Source organism: Lynx rufus, unplaced genomic scaffold (genome assembly GCF_022079265.1).
Source record: "Lynx rufus isolate CCGP_SWC_20201006 ecotype Redwood Valley unplaced genomic scaffold, mLynRuf1.p SCAF_1, whole genome shotgun sequence".
NCBI classification, from domain to species: domain Eukaryota; kingdom Metazoa; phylum Chordata; class Mammalia; order Carnivora; family Felidae; genus Lynx; species Lynx rufus.
In genome coordinates this window covers 198,446,448-198,462,543 of record NW_025814823.1, presented here as the reverse complement: position 1 = coordinate 198,462,543, position 16,096 = coordinate 198,446,448, and the positions used below count along the sequence as shown (strand labels likewise).

At 42.9% G+C, this 16,096-nt stretch overlaps 1 protein-coding gene across 1 annotated transcript in view; it reads right to left on the bottom strand.

Moving 5' to 3' along the window:
* The window catches only part of ESM1 (endothelial cell specific molecule 1), a 47,719-nt gene that overhangs the window by 11,647 nt on the left and 19,976 nt on the right, over positions 1-16,096 (bottom strand). The gene's annotated exons all lie outside the window — the stretch shown is intronic.

Below are 16,096 nucleotides of genomic sequence, written 5' to 3'. Positions count from 1 at the left end.
ATTTTAAAAATATAATCATCATAGAGTTGGCAGTGAATAAAGAAAAATAGTCAAAGCATAAGAACTTCCTGGTCTTCTATGGAAATGTAAGGAAGAAACAATAGAAGCCTTGCAGAGGTCAATATCACAAGTGCTGAGGGAAGAAGAGGAGCTCATGGAACCCATGTTCTGCATTTCCAAAAACTGGTAACACTTTCAGTGAAGGACAAGTAAACAGAGAGAAGATGTCAAGTTGAGAGTCCCAAATCCACAATAATAGTGAGCTAAATGCATACCCAAAAGGGTGGAGAAAATACGCTCAGCAGAGTTCGTAAGCAGTGGAACTATCTCCACACGTAGTTTCTAACATCTCATTCTTGGGGAACGTTCCATTCCTTCCAAGACCCGACAAAAACTGTTTGTCCCAGCACAATCCCTATGGGATTTACATCTCATTGTATTTCTGGTCTTTCCCAACCAGGAACCCAGATCAACCACTCTTCTGAGGGAAGTTACCAATGGCCACACAGGGTTAGGAAATTGGAGCATGAGTAAACAAACAACAACAAAAAATGGCAACTTTAATCTGCAACAAAACAAATTAAGGTGAAGGCAACGCAGTTGCTGATGAGGGCACGAGGCCCACCTGGGTTGGCTTGCCACGTGCTGGGGTTGGCAAGTCTCTAACCTTGCTCTGCCCTGCATCAGATGTCAGACCAAAGAGTGAGAAAGGCCAAAATCACATAAGCTTTCTACAACTGTGAAAAGGCAAGTTCATGTTATGGTGGGTCAAACCATACCATCTTGGGATTCAAAGCCTGTGGCCTTCTGCAATGGCGGCCAGAGAAACAATAAAACTGAGTATTCAACCCAGTACACCTTGCTCATTAAAAACCCCATCATGATTTTGTCCCTTAAACTTGGCATTATTCCAAGAAGGAAAATAAGCCTAGGTAATGTGCTCTGGCAATTTGTGTTTAATCCTGCACATTCTGATTGCTTGTAACCAAATACCCAGCATTTTTTTTTTTTTTTTTTTTTTTTTTTTTTTTTTTTTTTTTTTCTGAATAGGCAAAGTGGGAAAGGCTCTGAAAGGATTCCAAACCCTCATGGTCAAGTCAAATTGTCCCATGTTTACTGTGCCTTCCTCACAAACCTCTTTACCAGATAGGTTTGTTTTTATTTAATCTTTTTTTTTTTTAAGTAATCTCTATGTCCAACGTGGGGCTCAAACCCATGACCCTGAGATGAAGTGTTGCATGCTCTACTGACCGAGCCAACCAGGCACCCCCAGATAGGCTTAATTCAAATTGAATTATAAAGGCAGACCTGAAGGCAAAATGTTCCAAGGGGCAAGTGGAGAAACTTAGGTGGATGAGACTTTGTTTTTAGTTTAGTTTTGGGTTTTGGTACCTTCTGAAAGTCTTTCTGCTTTGAACCAGCTGATGGCAATTTGCATGTGCCTAGCGCAAGGTGTAGCACGTAACTAGAGCTCAGTACTTAGTAAACATGTACACGTGACCAGTTGTTTCCCAAAATCATTTTCAGAGAGTAGTAAGTTAAAATGTGCACCCATGTTTCCCAGGGGAAGCAAAGTGAAACCCGCGTTCTTGAACAGGCTGAACTGAATTATAGAACCGGGTGCGTCTTTGGGGGAATGAGATGGAGGTTTCCAGGGATAGCAGAAGCAGCTGGGGATGGAACGGGGTCTGAGCAGAGTCCTGTTGTGTCAGCTCCTGCACAGCTGACCAACTTCTGTCCTCTTGGCTTTCCAGCCTTGGGTCTGGTAGCCCCGCATCCATCCCGAGATGTTCCTGGGAGCTCCTCTATTGCTGATAGAACCTGGTGAACCCATCTGCCAAACTGAGTTTCACGGCAGTCACAGGTCAGCTGTCACAGGCTCTGGGGACTCCTCCCAGAGCCTCCTGCGCTGGGAACAGCTTGCAGGAATTCTAGCTCGGCCACTACAAGCTATGTCATCTTAGGCGAGTCACATGATGCACACCTTAGACCACCCCCCTCATCCCTCCTGTCTACCTCAGTAATTAGGTAAGAAGACCCAAAGGTATATCCTGGCTATGACTATCAAGAATCCAAAATTCTAAAGGTTTCATTCTTTAAAAATGATCTTATGTCTTGGAGCAAATGTTTTCCCCAAGGAAATACCATCTCTTCAGTTCTCCAAGTTTTCATTCCTAATAAAGACAATTTTAACAGTAAAGGGGGATTGGATGTTACAGGCAATTTTTAAAAACTACACCTGCTCGGGGGCTCCTGGCTGACTCAGTCGGTAGAACATGCGACTCTTGATCTCAGGGTCATGAGTTCAAGCCCCACGTTGGGCATGGAGTCTACTTAAAGAATAAAACAAAACAAAACAAAAAACTACACCTGCTCAGGGGCTCCTGGCTGACTCAGTCAGTAGAACATGCGACTCTTGATCTCAGAGTCCTGAGTTCAAGCCCCACGTTGGGCATGGAGTCTACTTAAAACAAAACAAAAAAACTACACCTGCTTTGAAAAGTAAAGTGACGTGCACCTGTTCTTGCCTGCATGGGGTCCTCTGATGTATCTTAGGGAGGAGATGAATTCTCTGGGCAGCTGGGAGGCAGTCGCAGTTGCTTACAGCAAACAGTCCTGCAAGAATAATGAGTGTGGGGGAGTTTGAGAAGATAAAAACAAGACACCCACAATGCCTACTGCAAACGTCAACCCTGGATGTCCGGGTGCCCTTCAGAGAGCTTTGCCGCCATATCCAGGGCTCTGCATCCCGTGGAGTTCCCCAAGGAAGCAGGCGGAAACTGGTTGTTTTTTAACCTTGACCAAATCTAGAAACCTCACCTTTGCATTCACACTTCCAGGAGGTTTTTGAGAGTGAGAAAGTTTAGACTTGGGAACATGGGAGGAGCTCTCACTACTTATCTGCCCTCTACTCTATCCCCCCATTCCCCTGATTCTGGTGGGCATGTTTTTCTAACAGCTAGCTCTCCTGGCTCTCATCCTGGCTATGACTATCAAGAATCCAAAATTCTAAAGGTTTGTTTCATGCTTTAAAAATGATCTTATGTCTTGGAGCAAATGTTTCCCCCAAAGAAATACCATCTCAAATCAAGGTTCTGAATCTATGAACTCATCTGCAAGAGATTCCAGTCATATAGTGTCCTTCCCTCTCCACACATAAAGCCACACCCAGAAGTACCGGGTGCTGTCCTGATACAAGACCACAGGCAGCATGAGTGGCAAAAGTAGCTCCCACCTTGGAACCAGAAGACCCAAGTGTGAGTCTGAGTTCCACTGTCAGTCCTGTATGAGACACCAACCAGCCTTCCTGACTCACGCAAAGTCATTTGTTTCAGCAAAATCTAAAAGATGGAAATCCTGCCCGCTCTCTCAAAGAGACAATGGGATCCCTCAAAGAGATCAGAGGATGAGATAGATGGGGAAACAGGCTGTCCACTCTAAACAAGTATAAAACAGTAGGACTTATTCTAAAAGACAAATTACATACCATGAAAGAAAATGAGCCTGTGGCGATCTCTCTCAGGCCTCACCCTTTCCTCCATTCCCCTCACCTTCTGCAAGATGGCGTAATTTTTCATTCACGTAATTCACAGAACGACCGCTGAGCGTCTGCGTTCCCTGTTGGAAGACTTCACCTCCTCTCCCTGCAGCCTTCCTCGCCCCATCCTGGCATGGGGTGACTAGACAGCTCACAAACTGTGGGCCAAAAGAGGCTTTTTTTTTGTTTTGTTCTGTTTTTTGTTTTTGTTTTTTAATTACCAGTTTCCTAAATAGCTAAAGAATTAGCTCAGGCGTTGGAAGTCCTTTAGACATTGGAACTATTGACATAAGAGAACATAGGTTGAAAAAGTCGTGTTAGAAGTTAGTGCTAAGACGTTTGGAATTTTCACCCGGAATTTTGGAAGGACGGGGATTTCTGATTAACACACGAATCATAGGAAATGATTCTGCTACTTTGCTTCTCTAATAACATGGCACTTCCTTGGCCTAACCTTAAGCTGACCTCTTTTATAATGTAATAAAATATTAATCAGGACCACCCTCATCAGACTCACTGGAATTTGTCTGGTGATGAAGAGCCTTAGCCTTTACATGATATGCGGGTTGAATAAATAATTGAGTGATTTTTTTTAAAAGTTCAAGGTAAGCACCAGAAGATAAATAAGAAGTGTAACTTCCAAGCCCCTTATTTAGAATTTTTTAAACGAATTGGCAGTTTCAGACTCACTTTCTAATCTGGTGTTGAAATATCTTGGCTCTTTTCTTCCTGGAATCCTCCCAGTGAAGGGCCATGTTGTGACCTTCTTCTTCTTCTCCTCCCTCTCCCTCTCCCTCTCTTTCTCCCCCTCTCTCTCCCTCCTCTTCCTCCTTCTTCTTTTCTCTTTCTTCTTCTTCTTTCTTCTTCTTCTTCTTCTTCTTCTTCTTCTTCTTCTTCTCCTTCTTCCTTTCCTTTCCTTCTCCTTCCTCTTAGCATCTTACTTTCTTTTGACTGACACAGACTTCATGAAGCCTCCAAGCCTACAACCTGAGAGCTTAATGCACATTGACGGTGCCTCAGACAGGGCTTGGGGCCGGGTGCATCAAAGTGCAGTTGCCCAGACCATGTGCATCAGAGTGTCCTGATGTCAAAATGGCACAGCCAGGTATTCCAGTTGGATGGGTCAGGGGTGGACTTAGGAATCAACTTTTTTTTTTTCACGTTTATTTATTTTTGAGAGACAGAGAGAGGCAGAGCATGAACAAGGGAGGGGGAGAGAGAGAGAGAGATACAGAATCTGAAGCAGGCTCCAGGCTCTGAACTGTTTGTTAGCACAGAGCCTGGTGCGGGGCTCAAACCCACAAACTGCGAGACCATGACCTGAGCTGAAGTCAGATGTCCAACCGACTGGGCCACCTAGGTGCCCCAGGAATCAACATTTTTTTTTTAATTTTTTTTTAATGTGTATTTATTTTTGAGACAGAGAGAGACAGAGCATGAACGAGGGAGGGTCAGAGAGAGGGAGACACAGAATCTGAAACAGGCTCCAGGCTCCGAGCTGTCAGCACAGAGCCTGACGCGGGGCTCAAACTCACAGACCGAGAGATCATGACCTGAGCCGAAGTCGGCCGCTTAACCGACTGAGCCACCCAGGTGCCCCAGGAATCAACATTTTTAACAAGACACTCGATTCTGACAAACTTAAAAATTTCAGAAACCTCTAGACCAATGGTTTCTCCCAGGCACATGTCAGCAGAATTAGTACTTAATCCTTGGTCTGGAGATCTCTGATAGACAAAGCCTGTCTCTGAGGGGTTGACCTAGAATTTTTTAACTATATAATACACTTACAAAATTTTTAGCATATTTTTCTCATTCTGAGACACACATTTTCTTTCACATGTTAACATCACTGAAGTTGGAATTCTGCCATTATGATGTAAGTCATTGCCTACGTGTACACATCAAAACTTGGAAGACGTGTGCCAGTTACTTGGAAGAGAACCTCAGACAGTAGCAGGGTTGGCTTCTAAGTCATGCTGCATTACTGATGATCTTAATGGCCCAGAGCCTATACTCTCTGAAAAAGACGTGATACTGACATGTGATTCAGAAGGACCAGACACGAATTTAGAGTCATTTGGAAATATTTTAACCACTTTATTGAATTTATATTTTTCTTCCTATGAATGTTCAAAAGTTCTAAATAATGGAAATCTATACCCAAATAACCCCCCACGAGTGCTTTCAATAAATACAAACACTATTTGTAAAGCACAAATTACAAATTCCCGAGATATAAAAGCATTATGTAAGAGTTTCACGGGAAGAATATTTTTCCCTTAATGACATACAAAAAAATAATGGCCTTCTTATACTGATAACGTCTTAGATTCAGTGAGATATGGTAGTTTCCAAATAAATAGACCTGCTTTTACTTTTGTTGACTCACCGCCAACAGTTTGCTTAGCAAATGTTGTTACCAAACTTTAATCCACTACAACTTTGCATGATGGAACTGAACACCTAACTCTCGCAAGCTGCCTGACATTGATCAGACTAGAGGTATTTTAGGGTGAAATACATGTGCTGTACATATACGTATATGTGTGTACACATATGTACATATCTACATGTTTGTATATGTGTGTGCCCACATATGAGATCCACGTGCCCAAGTTTAATATCCTACTTTCAGTTCCAAAGTGCACAAATACACCCAGCTCACATTTCTAATGGTGGATCGTGAGCCTGTTGCACACATTACCACTTTAGACAACATGCTGAGCCTGGCTCCTTTGTAAATATACCTAGGAAGTACTCACTGAATAAAACACCAAACAATGTCTCCGTGAATGAAAGGAATCCAACGTACTTTCAGCTTTCTGTAGATTTTCAAAGTGTTCTCAGGATGGCAAATCAAAATTTTAACCTATATGTGGTCTAGTCTACAAAGCTGGTTTATAAGGGATCAGCACGTATTATAATGGATAAGTTGATGAGCACTGACCCATGTTAATTTTTCAGTATTAATGCCTTCATTTCATGAACTTAAAATTATGGAACTTCAAATAAGGCCATAAATGATCACCTTTCAAGCATCCCATACCCAGACAAGAGCCTATATTGAAAACAAGAAATTGTAGGGTATCTGATCCTCCCAGGGACTAGCTGATGGGCACTTTTGAAGGGACCTTCGAGGAAACCAGTTAGTAAAGCTGTTTGAAAAGGGGACAACGTGTGTGGCACACTTGCCATGATAACCTCTTCCTAACTGGCTAACACACACACACACACAACCCACACAACAGCAGCAACAGCAAGAACGGTGAGGCACCCACCCTGTTGAACAATCCTACATGGTGAGTCTTTAATAGCGTGCACTTGCAGTTGGAAAGCTACACAAACCCCCTGCAGAAAGACATGCTTCTCTTTCGAGGGGGAAGGTACATCATCAGAGCACTTGACATTCAATTAGAAGAGTCCAAGTCTTCGAAATGCAAAGTAATGCTTTCCTCCACATACAGTCCCACTGCCAGGGCAATTAGCATGAACAGGCAATCAAAGACCCGTAGTACCTGAAAGGAGGAGGAGTGGGTAGAAGCAATAAATGTGGCACCAGAAAGCTTCTTAGGCCCTAAATACACCAGAGCTCTGAGCTTAGATCCGGAAAAAGTCTGGCTGAAGAAGTGGTTCAGGTTAAGTTGCTTACTCAGCTACTAAGGAAACCAGAGTTAGGAAACACTTAATACCTCTGAATTTTATTATTTACTTTTTAAGTAAATATATTTTTTAAACTTTTTAGTTTTAAAAAATCTTGCCCTGTAATAGACATACAACATTAGTATTTATAGGTTAATAAGTGACTAAATGTTCTCTTCATCGGAAACAAAAATGACCGGGTTGTAGGCCAATGGGTCCGCAGTCAATGACCAATATGGCCTAGGCTGGCCCCTCCATCCACCCGCTTAACTTCCTTTTCTCCATCCATCAAAATACTTTGTCCCTCGAGGCTGAGATGCCAGGGGCTGTGTGCTGCCCTGGCCGATCTCCTCCCCGATCCCTCACCCACCTTGGCATCTCTACACTTCTAGCCCTGCCCTTTACATCCAGGGGGCCACCCAGTTCCTGTGAGCAGAAATCATTTTATGATTATTGCCGTGGTCTTCACAGTGCTTGGCTCAGGTTCTGCGCATCCAACGGGGTCAAGAAAAGGCAAAGCCTCTGAGAAGAAATAAGCAAGCTTCAGAGACAGCCTCACAAACCCCAGCTCCTCAAGTGATACTGAAGGGGATGGACCTTCCCCCCCCCCCCCGCCCCCGCGTCCTCCCGCCCTGCCCGTGGCCTCGAGGAGCCATGTTTTAAGGAGCGTGCTCTCACTTCCCCCTCTTATAAAATGAACAGGCCGGAAGCAGTGCCTGCGAGACATCACTGGCCCGTTAGTGGGAACATCGATCAGATCACTTTCCTTTCTACCCTGTGCCTGCGGCCTCCGCCGCCCCCTCCAGCACCAAGCCCGCTACTCCCTGTGACTCCTCACTCCTCTGTCAGGAAGTAAAGGGTGGAAGCAGCAAATTTATTTCACCATATGCAGTAGTGGCTAAGGACATCCATTTTGGGAGCCAGGCCACTTGAGTGCCAATCCTGACTGTACAACTTACTAACACTACAAACTGAGCCCAGCATTTAAATCTATGAGCCTTGATGTCCCCAGGCGCAGAAACACACAAGAATGTGGGTCACAGGGTGGAACTGCCACACGGAGCCCAGTTCCTGGCAAGCAGTGAGCGCTCAAAATGGGTTAATAACACGGTGACCTTGGGCTGGGGCTCTACCAGATGTCTCCTCCTGCCACGGATCTCCGTGACCCCATGATTCCTGGTCTCAGAGCACCCAACTGGATGTACACAATGGAAAAAGAGGGGAGAGAGAAGGTCCCCAGGAAGTGACAGATGCTCAGGCTATATGGCAACCCACTAACCTGTCTGATGCCATTTATTTACTGGGGGGAACAGGTGTGGATGAAGCTTAATTTATACAGTAAAAAGTCAGTTTAGCCCCAAAGTGTTAAAGTGGTTTATTTTTGTAGGCATGGCCTTGTACATGTAGAAAGAGCTCAGCATTGGTCCGGGGTTTGGGGAGGGTGGGGGGTGGGCTCTGGGGTCCGCAGAATACAGCTGCAAGGCTGAAGGTCAAGGCGGCTAGGAGCGGGCTTTATTTATCACAGTCTGAAGTTTCCAGGGGAGCAGAACAACCAGACTGCATGAGATGAGTCATCCCAACTCCCAGGATCAGAGAAGTCACAGAGGATCAAAGAACAGATGAGCCTTCCAGCTCCTGCCCCTCTCAAACCAAAAGACGACTGTCAGAGGGCTCGCTCTAATCTGTTCCAACTAATTTTCAGGGATTGAGTTGAGAGGAGGAGTCAACAGGAGATTTAGTTGCTCTAAGCACTTGGATCCCTGACAAAGTGGACTTCAGCAGAATAAGGAGAAGCGACGTTTTTCTTAACAACAAAATGTATGGAAGTCGAACCCTTCCTTGTGATGAAGAGATTAAAGACATAACTGAGCAGTGGGTCAAGCCATCAAAAATAAATGCAGATGGCATTGAGCAACTCGCAGTGCACCACAAATAAACGTTACTTATTTATTTGAGGACGCTTATGTAACTGTTTTCAAAGGGCACATGTATTTTGTTTTCCTGTTTAATTCTTTGTCCCGATATGATGTCTGCCCACCAGCCACAGGTCAGGTGCCAGAGTAATGTCACACATACTGGGTCACGACATTCAGTATCCACCCCATGGATCACCTCGCTTTGCAAAGCAATGTAGATGAGCTTTGCACAGTCATCTTGGCCTCATGAGTGGGTATGCAGTTGTTTAAAAAAGATTTTGGCTGAACTGCTGGGAACAAGGGGACTCTCCACGTCTGCTGTGGGAGCCTTGCTGCCACCCACACTACCCTGTCGGTTCCTGCCTGGGTTTCTTGTAAACAAGGGCAACTGGCAAAGAAGTACACATGCACCAGATCTGACAGAGCAGAGTTCACTGGGGAGACGAGATCACGTTCCCTGTGGCCCATCCTAGAGCAGTGCACCAAGAGCCAGACAGATCTATACCCTGGGCTGCGTGATTTGGGACCACCAGCTTCTCACCTGGCGTCATCAGAGGCTGCACACACGAGTAACGAGACATGTCAGTTCCTCAACTCAGGCATCTGTGCTTGGGGAGAGACTGGTCTTTCTTGGCTGAGGACCGAGATGCCACAAGCCAGCTGCAGAATTTCCTTAGAAGCATTGGTGGTTGGGGAAGCCTCAGCCCCTCTCCTGGCATGATCATGGGCTGACCAGGACTAACTGCTCTAAGCACTGGGGCATCCAAGTGTCCACGGAGAGGCCAGCCTGCTCACCTTTAACAAGTGAACACTTCTCTCTAGCAGGTGTAAGCCGCTTCATATAGTCACACACCTGTTACCTACTCTGCCCCCCTGGGGCCCTGTCTATGGACCGTCTGAGCACAAAGGACAGATTTTTAAGGTACTAGGTGGCTTTCCACCGTTTGTCCCACCCACCCCAAATCTAGTCTCTGCCTCTTTCTTCTGTGTTTCATGCCCTCCATGGTCTACCTCACCCAGTTTCTGTTGGGTTGAGTTGCCTTCCAGTTTCTGTTGGGTTGATCAGAGGAGGAGAGAAGGTTTTGGCTTTCTTCCCTACTCCTTCCCTGCTCTGGCCTGCCTTTATGGTGGGGGCTGTGTCCTTCCATGCTTACAGCTCCGGTTGGGCACCTTCCTCCACAGCTGAGATCTCATGGACCACCAGAAGTCGCAGGGGCTCCCTGCTGTTGCGTCCTTGCACGATCAAGTCCTTTGCCTTCCCCACACATCTGTGAGTAGTCCCTTCATGAAAGTCTCTTCATTTGAACCACCCGAGTCACATTCTGTTTCCTGCCAGGATCTGATCGAAACAGTATCTTTCAGCAATAATATCCTGTGATTTTCACACTTGTGGTCCAAACAGACATAAATATGCTTTGTTGAAACAACATCCTGAAAGATAGGCACCATACATTATGGGCACCAGAATTAGGACTTCTGATTCAGGTGGATAAGTAACTCCACATAGGCTATTTCTTTAACTCAGAACTTTAAACTATAAAAGGATCTGTTGATAATGGTTAAGTCCAATTATGTTGTTTACTAAGCAGTTACCTTGAAAATTACATATATGAATATATATATATGTATGTATGTATCTCAACTAAATAGTATTATTGCTAAGTGTTCAAGCTTAAACTTTGTGTTTACTAATGTATTGGAGAAAACAATAAACCCTGTTATATACTTATCTGAACTGTCCGTTGTCTCCTACTAGCATTGTCCATATTCAGATAATCCTTTTGTGTATGTTCCATGTTGACCTTGTTTTGTGCCCAGGACTCGATTCTCTGTCTAGGAAATGAATGTCAGCAAAGACTAAGCCTTCACTGCTAAATGATTATGGAGTCTTGGCTTCGTTCTGATGCATTTGGCAAAATTCTGGCTTCCTACTTCTTATATTCTTTGTTTTCCCATTGGAACCGAAATCTTGTATTTAATAAGTTAAAAATATAGTTCTGGATGCCAATTGTTGACAGTGGTAATTACTAGTAGTTTAAAACTTGAGTATGAAGAGATTTTCCCCCAGAAAATTCTTTTTTTAAGATAAAATAATAGATATACCGTATGTTGGTTTTGACCAAGAGATTTTATATCCATTTTTTTTTTTTTTTGTAATCCTTCTCTTCAAGAGAATTGGTCATTTTGATGCACATGACCTTTCTCATTACTGATCTCTTCTTTCTGTGGATCTCTCCTGACACCTTCACAAAATGAAAGCCTAAAGAGCAAACAGTGAACACTGTTCTAGATGTCTGGGATGGAAAGGGGACTGGTCTGCTAAGAGAGTTTTTATTCTTCCCTGAACTATGAATCATTAAAAGCCTCCTCATCTCATAGAATACTAAGCACCATGATTTAGATCCCACACCAAGCATCCTAGGCTTCGGTTGAGTTGGTGTCTTTGAATCTTTCAGTAGGTGCTGTGATCTGCTGGCCTGGATCCTGTCAAGTGAGTCACAAGGACACTTTTCTAAGACTTCTGAATGCATGAGACTTTGTCCTTACAGCAGGTGTCTGGAAATTAGTAAAACAAGGGCAGTGTCACTCAGAGAAGGGCCTTCTTCTTTAATGCCGTGCTATCCCACTGCCCAGTTTCCTCTATAATTGCTATGTATTACCTGGAAATGGCTTTTCTGTGTGTGTGACTACAGTCCCTGAATCGGAAGCCCATAGTTCCTGGGACCTCACTCTTCACCTTCTTGCTTTTTCAGAGAAGCATTCAAAATTCATTCTAGTGAGAAGAGTACTCTCTGGTTGAAATCCGAACTTTAAAATATTTCTCTGGCCACCTCCCGCACAACCTACACACACACTGGGCAGAAACACATGTGCCTTAACACTTCTAGTTGTAATAACAGTTATAGACATCTCAGCATTGGCAGTTCAGGGGCCTCTGTCTTATTGGTTTCCCAATAATATGCAAAAACAAAATCTGTCCAGAGCCAACCCGTTACTTACCCAGAGTAGCTGATGCCAATGTGGTGTGACTTAAGCACAGCAAGGCATATCTCTACCCAAACCTTCTTCATTCCTGCCACCATCCCTGACAGCCCATCATTAAAGATGTTGCCTCTGAATGTGTACAGTTTATTATTATTACTTAAGAAACATTAAATAAAATGAGAACACGCTACAAAGAGGCAACACCTTAAAATATTTTTGAGCTGTGAGATGTTGGCAGGTATTTGCTGACTATAAATCCTTATGGATGAGGATCGTTAAGAGAAATGACGATACTGACAGTGGAGGTGGAAGGGTCCCCATGGTCAATTTTACCTTCTTTGGAATTTGGCCTTCACCAGTTCTGAGAGTTGTTTGGTTTTTGGTGTTTTTCTGTGTGTGTGTGTGTGTGTGTGTGTGTGTACAGTTTGGCAAATTTCAGAACTAAAAGACATATTCAAACTTTGTTTATTAGGAGATAAATGAGTAGAAGTGGATTTTGAAACATGTTCTTTCCTGTTGACACATGTTCAAAGAATGTCTGGAGGAAATACTAAATTAAAGTACAGACTGATTCAACTATTGGCATCAAATCCCTTACAATGTAATATGGTTGCTATCTTGAATATGAGGGAAAAGAAAAAGAAGCTTCCCAACGTTGTAATTTTGTGGATGAGAACAATGAAAATCTTAATTTAGAATCTATTTTATGTTATTTTGATTTTAGCACTATGAACTCCCTTGGAGACATTTACTCAAAATGGCTCTATTCTATTCCTTGTTCCTGATATTACTGATATAAAGAGTATAGGGAGGACAAAAGCTTTAATATTTCAAATATGGAGTTAGCAACTATAACTACTCACTTATGAATATTCCTTCTTAGATAAATTCTGAGTCTTCTTCCTAAAAAGTCAGGAAAAGTAATCAACAGGTAACAAGTTATAAAATCTTGACTAAACACATTACTTGGCACAACCGTCCATCTGTTCATTTGTTCACTTAGCAAGTCTGTAGAGTGTGCATTGTTCTCTGTGGGGAGTGGAGCAAGACACTGAGATATAAATTCCCTTCTGCTCATTCCCACCTTGCCAACAGAACCCCTAATTTGTGGGAGGGAAATGTGCCTGCGTGCTTCCGGGAAAGGCGTGGCATCCTAAAATACACCTGCAGGAAATGCTGTGTACTTTAATCTTCCCTTTAACCTTGTACCCAAAAGGGACGCCTGGGGTCATGGGGTTAGTGAACACAAGGACTGAGGATGCACACTTGAGTCTTGATAGTAACATTGAACTCCTGAATTAATCAACCTTGGCGCTGTCCTACCCCTGAGCTTCTTGTTATATGAGAAAGTGAATTTCCTTGTTGTTTAAGTCCCTCTAGGATGAGATTTATGCTACTTGCAACTGAAATCCTTTCTCGCTGGTACCAAGGGCATAGACACAGTTCTCAAGAAGCTAACGATCTCAGATGAATATGCTGGATATGATAAATATAATAATATCAAGCCAGATGTGAAATATTAAGTCTAACCCTTCCTCTTGCTTTTGGAAGAGGGAAAAACACTTCCACTTGGAATGATCAGGAAACGCAGCATGTGGAAGAGAGCAGGAGAGGCTACAGGAGAGCCATAGAAGAAAAAGCTGTTGAAGCAATATTATAAAGAGAGGTCAAGGTGGAAGACTGAAGACGTGCACTCTTTTCCATCATGAGTTCTATAGAATTCAGGTGTCCTGAGACATTCTGTAAAAAGAAATGTTCTGTGGCAAAGTAAGTTTGAGAAACTGAACATTCTCTAGTTCTACATATCGCCCTGGGTTTGAACAATGCACATTACCATTTAAAGGCTAAAAGAAGTCCTAAAGACCAGAACTACACTTAACTTTGTTGAATTGCCTATTTGTTGCGGAAGCTGCTTGGACAACAGAATGCTTTTTGCTTCAGGACAACTGCATCATCGCACCTATGGCTAGTGCTATGGGTACACACTCTGGAAAAGGCTGGGCTGAAGAGAGTAGAGAGACTTCGAGAAAGAAGTTGGAGAACAGGAAGAGGAAGTGGCAGTAAAGAGACGCATAGTGATCAAAGCGGTGAAAAATATAAAGACAGGGTATCAGGAGTCAGGGATAGAGGATGCTTCAAGGAAAAGATGGTCAGCAGAGTAAAAGGATGCAAAGAAATCAAAAAGAATGAGGACTGAGAAAAGCCAACAAGAGTCACTGAAAATACGTTTCACTAGTGAAGTGAGAAATAAAACCAATTTGTCAGGATGACAAGAGACAGTGAGAAATTGATTCGGAAAGAAAGAAGGAAAGAAAAGGAGTAATTAACTGAGGAGTGAACATGTTCAAGTGAATATCTTTCATGAATGGATAGGTCTGTGTAAGCTCATAAACAAAATTAATGTAGGGATGGATGGATGGTGGATGGACGGTTGAATATTGAAGGAATGAGCTAGTGAACAAGTAGAAATTCAAGTTGCTGTATGAAGAATAATTAAAAGATAAAGTCCCCAGGAGATGGGGTAAAGAATAGAGGTGTCCCTCTACAGAGGTATTCCCACTTGACCAGGAAGAAAAGAGAATGAGTTAAAGGGACAGATTCTCCTTCAACTTCTTCTGAAGCACAAGGTAGCACGATGGAATCTAGTAAAGTGGGAAATGGGGTCCTGGGGAAGATGAAGAAGGCATGGAAAGGGTATTGTGTCCTGTGGCCTGTGACCTAGAGAATGGATAAGAGATGAGGGAAAGACTTTCTAGAGTGCAGTGAACACCCTGCTCTTAAGTTGATGGGGTAGACCACTCGGGGACCGCGTTTTCTGCATCAGCACTCCTTAAGCTAGCATCTGAGAAAGCAAACGGTAAGGGGGCCATGGAGTTGGGCAGTTCCACAGTAGAAAGTTAAGAGAGTAGAGAAACCTGGAGTTGATATATGGGCCTTGTTAGCATGACTGTCTTGTCTAGACTGAAAAGAGGTCAGGCGTGTGTAGAAGAGAGCTAGTGGACATGGCCACATTGCAAGAAGGTTGGTGATTCAAAATTCTGGTGAGAATAGAATGTATTTTGGACTTTGGAGAGAAGAAGAGGTGAACTAAGGAATCAGTAGAAGGAAAGACGATTTACAGTTCAAGACCTAAAAGAAATATCACAATTACACCATTGCTAAAAATCCATCAACTGACCTGTCAACCTTGAGAATTTAGTAGATTCTGCTTTTGTTGACTTCTCTCTTCTTAGCCCAGTGGTCTTTTCATCAGTACATGCTATTGTTGTTATGCTGTTAGCATATCAAACTTATACTTACTAAGCTTTCAAAAACTGTGCAATGTGCTTTATTTTTTATCCTATAATCACCAAGATTTTAAAATATAATTTTAAATAATTACTTAAAATATTATTGATAGGTCCCTATTGAAGACACCTAACTAAAGTATTATTTTATTTGTGTATATATATATATTTATTTATTTAATTTGTTAATGTTTATTTATTTTTGAGAGAGAGAGAGAAGGAGAGAGAGAATCCCAAGGAGGCACCATGCTGGCATCACAGAGTCCGACATGAGGCTCAAACTTACAAACTGTGAGATCATGACCTGAGTTGAAATCAAGAGTCAGATGCTTAATTGATTGAGCCACCACCCAGGCACTCTTTGTATTTATATTGATTTGCTCACCAACTGAACCCACTTATTACTACTCTTATCTTTTTTGATTGATCTGTAAGACAACTTCATATACTAAAGATATTATTGGGGGGGATGTTTTTCGATACAAATGACAAACATTTTGGAATGTCTTTGGATGTTACCTATCGTTTCCCTTACGTAAGTCATAAAACTTTTTACGCTCTAACATTGATGGTCCTTTGTACGTTCCTCTCTCAAACGGTATTTTAAATCTGCATTTCACTTAGGTTTATAACTATTTCAGTTTTTCATAGACAGTCTTTGATCCACCCGGAATTTGTGAGAAAGAATAGGATAGGGAATCAGTGATAGTCGGGGCAGGAGATGGAGA